This window comes from Peromyscus californicus, unplaced genomic scaffold, assembly GCF_007827085.1.
Source record: "Peromyscus californicus insignis strain IS unplaced genomic scaffold, ASM782708v3 Scaffold_11__1_contigs__length_118956290, whole genome shotgun sequence".
Classification (NCBI taxonomy): domain Eukaryota; kingdom Metazoa; phylum Chordata; class Mammalia; order Rodentia; family Cricetidae; genus Peromyscus; species Peromyscus californicus.
This window is the reverse complement of record NW_026294402.1, coordinates 10,165,286-10,173,930: the sequence shown is the minus strand read 5'-3', so window position 1 is coordinate 10,173,930 and position 8,645 is coordinate 10,165,286. Positions and strand designations below refer to the sequence as shown.

The following is an 8,645-nucleotide window of genomic DNA, read 5'->3' as shown; positions in this document are numbered from 1 at the left end:
TCCCTCCCTTTATTTTCTCCCTACTTGCACTTGGTTTTGCTGTTAAGAAGTTTCCTAAGCCTAGCTCACCTTTTGTCTTCCCTGGATATGTAACTTTGTAATTTCAGCATCTTACTTTCAAGTTCCAAAGCATCCCCTTTGCTTGACAATGATCCTTTTAAGCAGGTACCCATCCCCTCTCTGCTACACGCACGCTGCTATGCATTCTTGAGGATTTGTCTGGTAAGTTCTCTTCTGTTCCCTAATTGCCTTTTATCTTCCAGGGATAGAAGACGTGTTTGTCTTTCTTGTTGTAGGCTTTCCTCACATGTCTGGTGGATTTTGATGGTCTCTCCAGCTGTCAGAACAAGCAATAAGAAGACTCACAGTGGTTCTGTAAGATGTGTCAATGCTAGGCTTTCTCGAATGCTGCAGGATGGTGGAGACCCAGGTAATGAATGAAGACAGCCTTACTTTGGGGCACTACCATCCATACTGGCTGCCATAGTTCTTCTTTAGACCATTCTATTCCATTAGAGAAAAACAGTTTGTTACTTGGCTTACAGGCAAGAACTTTAATTTATATTGCGTTTGGAAATGAGGGAGGGGTGTAGCTGAGGCCAAGAGTTGTACATCCAAACCATCCGCTACCAATGTGATCTTTTAAATCCACCTTTTCTTTTCTTCTTTTTTTCTTTTAGAGCTGAGGATCGAACCCAGGGCCCTAAATCTCCAACCCCAACACATGTTTTTTTTCTTGGTATTTTTTGAGACAGGGTTTCTCTGTGTAGTTTTGGTGCCTGTCCTAGATCTCGCTCTGTAGACCAGGCTGGCCTTGAAGTCACAGAGATCCACCTGTCTCTGCCTCCCTAGTGCTGGGATTAAAGGCGTGTGCCACCACCGCCTGGCACGAATCCACCTTTTGAAATCCATCTGCTCTCTTAATTTAGCCGGGCAGCAGGTACTCCTGTACACTGTTCCATGCAACACGGTCTCCCTCTACTTCCTCTATCTCATCAGTTGGCTGCCTTCTCTCTACTTATTTATTCTTTTTATTTTTCTCAGGACTCAGGATCAAACTCGGGGGCCTTACATATGCTAGACTCAACCCACTGAACTCACTTTTGAATCCTACAAATTTATTTAATTCTCTCAACTTCCTTTTGTTCATTTTGTCAAATGGTTTTGTGTCTGAAGAGAATCCTCTTAGTGAAGTCTCAGCCAAGAGAGATAATGAGTCCATAAAAGTCCGTGTGCTCCACCTTGCCAGTCACGGACGCCTTCAGTTACCTTACCTGGGTTCTGTAGGATGACATAATACAAGTGGAACTTGAAGTGATTGGCCTGATATGAATTCTTTCTCCTCTGCGTGGTCACCTGCTGTGGCTGAGTGGGAGCTGAAAATCACTCTGCAGTCTTTGAACGGTGTCGCTTTACCTCACTGACAAGGCTAAGAGCTGCTGAAGACGTCACAAGCATTTTCTGTAGGTTCCTATGGGACACTCTGCCAGGGGGTTAAGTACAGGTTTCTGATTCCTTTTTGTTTATTGTGAATTTTAGATCTGGTTGGATTTGGTTATTATAATTTGCTTATTATTTTCTTGCCTCTACTGCTTGAACTCAAGTGAGGTAATGGAAGGACCACCACCACCCCCCTCTAAATTTTGCTCAGCTAATGGGTTTTGCAATCACTGGGTTTAGAAATTTCTTTTAATAGTCTTCGCTAATTGCTCCATTTGGAAGGTGTTGGGATCTACTGTGCACAGCGATGAAAGAGGAAGCAACGCCCGGCATCACCCGAGGTGGGGAGCGCAGCCTGGAAGGCGCAGCCCCGGGGCAGCTCATAAATCAAGCATGGACTGCATACTGTAAATAAGCGTAGGAACGCCAATTGGAGCCAGAGTTCAGTGGACACATGCTCTGGGCACGGTTTGCTAGTTAAGTCTTGCAGAAATATGAGGCTCTGGCTGGGCAGAAGCCTTTCAAATGATTCATTTATTCCTAAAGCTGTCTTTGCCTAAGTCTCCCCAGAGCAGATTTAGGATGAGCAACACTTAGGAGCGGATGCCTGCGTTCAGCCTTGACCTTACTTGCTTTCATATCTGTAGGATAATTATCTCTCTTGCCTCGAAACATTCCTTTTCTTACCTGTAAAGAAGGGAGATAGTACTATTTACCACACTGGGTCGTGCTAAGGGCTGAATTTTCTTTACTTTCTTTTGAAGACAAATTCTCACTACATTGCTTAGACTGGTCTTGAACTCACTTTGCAGCCCTGGCTGGCCTCAGACTCACACTCTGCCTTCCCGAGTGTGCCCCACCATGCCCAGAACCAGGACTGAGTTTTAAATGGACTGGTGGCAGTCTCAACACATAGTAGAGTCAGGGAAATACACATTGCTCACCAGCCTGGCTGGGGCAGTCTGTGCTGCCACTGAGGAACATGGGCATCGCTTGGCTGGATCCCAGCCTTGAAACATTATGCTCCCCCATGACTACGTGACTCATGGAAGTAATGGACCTTGGAAGACAAGAAGCACAAATTTGGAACAATTTTGAGAGGAGAGGACGGGGATTAAAGCTGCTCACAAGCCTGTGGAGTTGTGAAATTGATGGCATTTGAGGTTTTAACTTAGGAACAGTTATGTTGGACATATTTTGTTCAAGCCATTTGGAATTTGCAATGATTTTACCTCAGATCCATAGAAATAGCTCTTTTTACTTTTCTTTTTTAGGTTGTGGGCTTTTCTCACAACTGAGCAGGTGGAAGGAAAACTTGCACTGTGGGGCAGTTACCCCTTTTCTGCCTTTCGAAACCCGATGAAGGACTTTTTTTTTTTTTTAAAGAGACAGTGAGGCACCCACAGAAGTGAGTTGGAAGTGGTTCAATACAGTCTCTTTCCTTTGTTTTCTGAGCTCAAAAGGAACAGAAACAAACACAGCTGCTAGAATTCCCAGAGCATGGAACAGAGGTGGTTGAACTGCTCTCCGGACCTCTGCCAGAATGTCTGGGAAGGAATCTTCAGGGGACAGAGCTAACGCCCTAGGGACATTTTTGTACTTCCCTAAGAGGATTTGGAGAAGCCGTGGGTAACATAGCTGAACGACTTTTCACCTTTTTGGGAAAAAAAAAAAAGGCAATTACGAAAGTTGGTCCCCTTTCAGGATGGGTACACCAGCACAGTTTAGAGCCGTGGTTCTCAGCCCTCCTAACGCTGCGACCCTGTAATACAGTTCCTCATGTTGTGGTGACCCCAACCATCACATTACTTTGCTGCTTCTTCGTAACTGCAGTTTTGCTGCTGTTATGAATCATAATGTAAACATCTGTGTTTTCTGATTATTTTAAAGAGGCTGTGACCTACAGGTTGAGAACTGCCGGTTTAGAGGTTTCCAACCCACAGGGCAGGGAGAACTCTTCTATTGAGTTGATGGGGTGGGGCATTTCTTTCCCATTTTACAAGTTGAAAACGTCTCTACAGATTCATTTGTTGGAGTCAGGAGAGCAGATCAATGACTTTTTAAAAGCCCAGATTTTGTGGTTTGTTTGAGTACATTAAATGCCTACTTGAGAGTCAATTTTGATGGGAAGCTTTCCATGGGGGAAAAAGTAGAAATATTCACACTGTCAAGGAGAAGCCTCTGAGGGTGGAGGAGTGTTCTCTGCCTTCTGGGTATTTCATCCTGAGGTTCTACTCCTAGATAATCCTCTGCCTCCCTTCCCACCTGAATGAGGAGGAGACATAGTCCAGGTTACTCACAGTGAGGTAGTATGCACAGTGGTCAAATCAGATGCTCTTCAATTCACATTCCAGGCTCCCTGGCCAGCTAACCACACCTTGAACCTAATGGAGTCTCCTTTCCTCTGTACTATGGCAATGGTAAGTGCTACCTTATTGGATGACTATTTTGTTTAAGAGAATGATGTGTCTTGAGTCTCTTGGTCCATGCCTGGTACATTTAAAAATATGACCACCCTCCTGATCATCATTTGGTCCTTGTGGCATGACCTCTGAGCAGAAACTATTAGAGATACTTAATTACTGCCTAGCTAGACTCAGTTTTGTTAAAGACTGGAATTCCATTTTATCTTTGCCCTTTGCTATGAAAAATAACCCACACTGATTATACCATCCCTGGGGACTAGGGCACATACACCTAGTTCTAAGACTTCCCTTCGATCTTAGGCAACTCTCTGAAATTGTAGCTGTGACTTGTGACACTTGTGAAATGAAGATGAGTTTATAAATAGCCATGGAACTTTGGCTAGACGGACACATCTGGGTGGCTCATTAAGAAACACTAAGTAACTGGAGAGATGGGTCAGCAGTTAAGAGCACTTGTTGCTCTTGCTGAGGTCCTGTGTTCAATTCCCAGCACCCACATGGTGGCTCACAACTGTCTGTAACTCCAGTTCCAGGAGATCCAGCTCCCTCTCTGACCTCCACAGGCACCAGGCACATACAGGCAAGATACTGACACAGAAAATAAAGAAACTCCAAATGCCCTCTCCAGTCTGAAAACTGCCGACGTGCAGATCTCACAGGTGATAAAAGAGAAGTGATGGCATTTTTTTGGGGGGGGGCAGCTTCAGATCCTGTGGAATCTTCCTTCCAGCCTCTCCAGCATTGACTCCAACCCTGTGGTGTGACACTTGTAGATAGCATTGTGCCAACAACTCCTGTTTCTCTCTCTCCTTCCATGCCCCTCACTGGGTTTCTGGGGTCAAGCAGTGTTTCCTCCAGAAGGTGAGCAAGGCAAGTCAGTCTCCACTTCCTCTTGGCTGTCTTTCCCCCTCCTTCCTTTCAGCATCATTGGAGGATTCATGAGTTAACAAATGACCCCTGCTTTGGTGGTTCAGTGTAGAAGGTTGAAGGAGTCAGGAAGAAAGAACCAAGGGAATGGAGCAGGAGAAATCCATTAGGAGGCACATCTTTCCAATGCACGGGAAATGAGCTAGTGTATATGTATATATAACTGTTTTAGTTTTTGAAATTATAATCATATCAGTTCCTCTCCCCTTCTTCCCTCCAGTTCTTCCCACATACCCCTCCCTTACTCTCTCTCAAATTCATGGTCTCTTTCTTTAATTGTTCTCTGTCTCTCTCCATCTCTCCATCTCTCTGTCTCTCCCTCTCTGTCTGTCTGTCTCTCTCTCTCATACACACACACACACACACACACACACACACACACACACACACACACACACACACAGAGAGAGAGAGAGAGAGAGAGAGAGAGAGACACCTACACCTGATATACAAATGCAACCTGTTCAGTCCATATGTTACTTGTATGCAGCATCTCAGGGCTGAGCACTTGATAGCAGAAAATACTCCATTGCAAGTAACCCATGAACTGAGGAGGCTCTTCCCTGGAGCAGACTGTTCCTTCTGTCCTCAGCATTCCTTAGTTACCTGTAGTTATTGTTAGGGTTGAGGGCTCCTGAGCTTTCCCCCTTTCACATTAGCATATCAGTCAGTGTTATTCTTGTTCAGTTCTTGTTTAGGCCACCATATTGGTGAGACTTCATAGGTGTAACTTCTCTGACATTTCTAGGAGACACACTCTTATGGCCGACTTCCTGGCACTTTCGCTCTTACAATCTTTCCACTATTCTCTCCCACGATAGTACCTGAGCCTTCGATGCAGGAGTTGAGTTGTAGATGTACCAGTTGGGACTGGGCACCACGTGATTTCTTAATCTCTCCATTTTTGATTAGTTGTGGTTTTCTATAATGGTCTCTGTCTGTTGCAAAGAGAAACTTCTTTAATGAGGGATGAGAACTATACTTCTATCTAAAGACTTAGAGCTGGGAACCATAGATAAGAGAGAACACACAAAGTTTGTCCTTCTGGATCTGAGTTACCTAACTCAATATGGTCTTTTCTAGCTCCATCCATTTACCAGCAAAGTTCATGATGCCATTTTCCTTTACAGCTGTGTACATGGACCACATTTTCATTATCCATTCATCAGTTGATGGACATTTGGGTTGTTTCCTTTCTACCTATTGTGTATAGGGAGCAAAGAACATGGCTGAGCAAGTGCCTGTGGAGTAGATGATGAGTCCTTTGGGTGTATGTCAAGGAGTGATATTGTTGGGTCATGTCGTAGATTTATTTTTAGCTTTTTGAGAATTCTCCACACTGATTTCTACAGTGGCTGTCAGTTTACAGCCCCACCAACAGTGAATGAGGCTCCCTTCCCCCACATCCTCTCCAGGCTTGCTGTGTGGCTGTTCTTTACCATTCTGACAGGATAAGATGAACTCTTGATGCTGTTCGGATTTGCATTTCCCTAATTGCTAAAGATAATGGTGACTTTTTTTGAGATATTTCTTGGCCATTTTTATATCTTCTTTTCCCTGTTCAAACCTCAAGCCCACTTTTTGAATGGGTCATTTGATTTTTCAGTTCTTTATATATTATGGACATTAATCTTGTCAGATGTAGAGCTGGCAAAGATTCTCTCCTATTCTCTGGGATTCCTCTTCACCAAGTTGATTATTTCTTTAGCAGCACCGAAGCTTTTTAGTTCTGGGAAGTCCCACTTGTCAATTGTTGGCCTTAAATCTTGGTCAAATGGAGTTCTATTCAGGAAGTCCTCTCCTATACTATATCATGTAAGGCACTGCCTGTGTTTTCTAGCAGTTTCTGAGTTTCAGGTTTCAGGTTTAAGCCTTTGATCCATAAAGAGTTAGTTTCTGTGCAAAGTGGTAGATTCAAGTCTAATTTCATTCTTCTGCACGTGGACATCCAGTTTTCCCGGCACTGTTTGTTGAAGATGTCTGTTCTCCAGCTCATGTTTTTTGCATCTCTGTGGACTACAGATCACTACAGTCACGTGTACTCAGGCTTGGGTCTTCAGTATTGTTCTAGAATTGTAATCCCTCCAGTGCTGTTCCTTTTGCTCAGGGTTGTTTTGACTATCTGGGTTTTTGCGGTTCCATACAAATTTTAGGACAGTTTTTTTTCTTTCTATTTTTGGAAAGAGTGAGATAGGAATTTTGGTTGGAATTGTATTGAATGTGTAAATGGATTTTGGTAGAATGGTCATTTTTATAATATTAATTCTACCAATCCATGAACACGGGATGTCTCTCCAGTTTCTAGTGTCTGAGATTAGCTATTTTTAAAAATTGCATTGACCTTCCAAGAAGTTCTGTGAAACCTGCCATAAGAACTTTTAGAGTCACTCTGATAATGCAAACTGAGGGTAGTAAACACAGAACTATACCTGAAGCTGACTTCGCCTCAGTTCTGACTCAGGAAACTCAGATGCAGCTTGCTAGCTCCTCCCATCCATGCCCAGAGAAAGGCCAGCACTTGCCACGGGTTCCCCTGAGCTGAGAACATTACACTTTACAGTGTAGTTCTCAAGAATTAACTCGACCTGACTCTGAACTAAGAACATGCATGGGCTTCCCAAAGTCTATGAAAGCAGAGTAATGGCTATAAAGAACCGGAATGACTTTAATTCACTTCTTAGCTAAAAAGTCTCCAGGTTCCCTCCAGCGTGGGCGCAGGTTCCCAGCCCATCACTGCTCTCTTACTCCTCTCAAGGCTTTGTTATTTCTGGTGGACAAGTTATTGCCTGGTTCTTTATCCTCCTATGTTTTCTTTTCTAGTCCTTTGGATGGCCTCATCCTGACGTGTGCCCCCACTGGGGACCACACTTCACATGGCCGCCACAGTGAAAGGTATTTTCTTGCATAAAACACGAGTCAGGGTTGTGAAGAGAGATCAGTAAGCAAACTGCACAGGTATGAGGACCCATGTTTGGGTCCCCACACCCAGGGCAAAACCAGGCCTACCAGTATAACCCCTGTGCTAAGTGGGTGGGGGAGGACACAGGCAGATCCCGGGAGCTCACTGGCCAGGCAGCATAGACAAATCAATGTGTTCCTGGTCCGATGAGAGACCTTGTCTCAAAAACTGAGGTGAACAGTTGGTGAGATAGCTCAGTCAGTGAGGGCCTTTGTCACCAAAACTGGCAGCCTGAGTCGGATCCCTAAGACTAAGAGAAAGAGAGAAACAAATTCTGCAAGTTGCTCTTTGGCCTCAACAAGAGTGCCTTGACAGTCACATTCATTTATTTTCACACACACACACACACACACACACACACACACACACACACACACACACACACCACAGTTTATTCTCATAGGTACATGCCGGAGAAGGCTGATAGCGTAATGATTGTTCTGAAACTTTTCCAAATACGTTTCAGAGGATGTGAAAGTTCTCTGAAAAGAACTCCAGCCTTGAGCTAGCGATAGGAAAGCCCACTCTTGAAATTTGTTGAAGCCAGAGGGGTGTGACCGTTCCTTATCTTGGCTTCCCAACTACTGATAAAATAACTCGGAACTGTGCTTTTTCCACTTGGCACTGGGTAGGTGGAAAGGGCTCTGTGAGATTTCTTTCCATGATGAGAAGGGCTATGGCCAAGCTTTTTATTAGCTTCAAAAGGAAGATGCATGCCACATGCTTTTAAGCTGCATTCTCTTACACAGTGCTGTCAGGGCCTGTTCCCATGTGGAATGCTTACATAAAACATACAGCCATTGCACAGACTCCCTGGTCTGTGAATGGGTGGAGAACATGGAGGAAGAGCCTCCTCTTCCCAGAATAGCCCTTTAGTTTCATCCTGATTCCTA

General features: G+C 44.3%; 1 long non-coding RNA gene across 1 annotated transcript; it reads left to right on the top strand.

The window, feature by feature from the left end:
• The first annotated feature begins 747 nt into the window (after positions 1 to 747).
• Positions 748 to 4,508, top strand: LOC128102929 (uncharacterized). The gene is made up of 3 exons (XR_008215596.1): positions 748 to 1,463; positions 3,795 to 3,860; positions 4,394 to 4,508. It is a non-coding gene; the product is annotated as an uncharacterized LOC128102929 (long non-coding RNA).
• Positions 4,509 to 8,645: the final 4,137 nt, after the last annotated feature.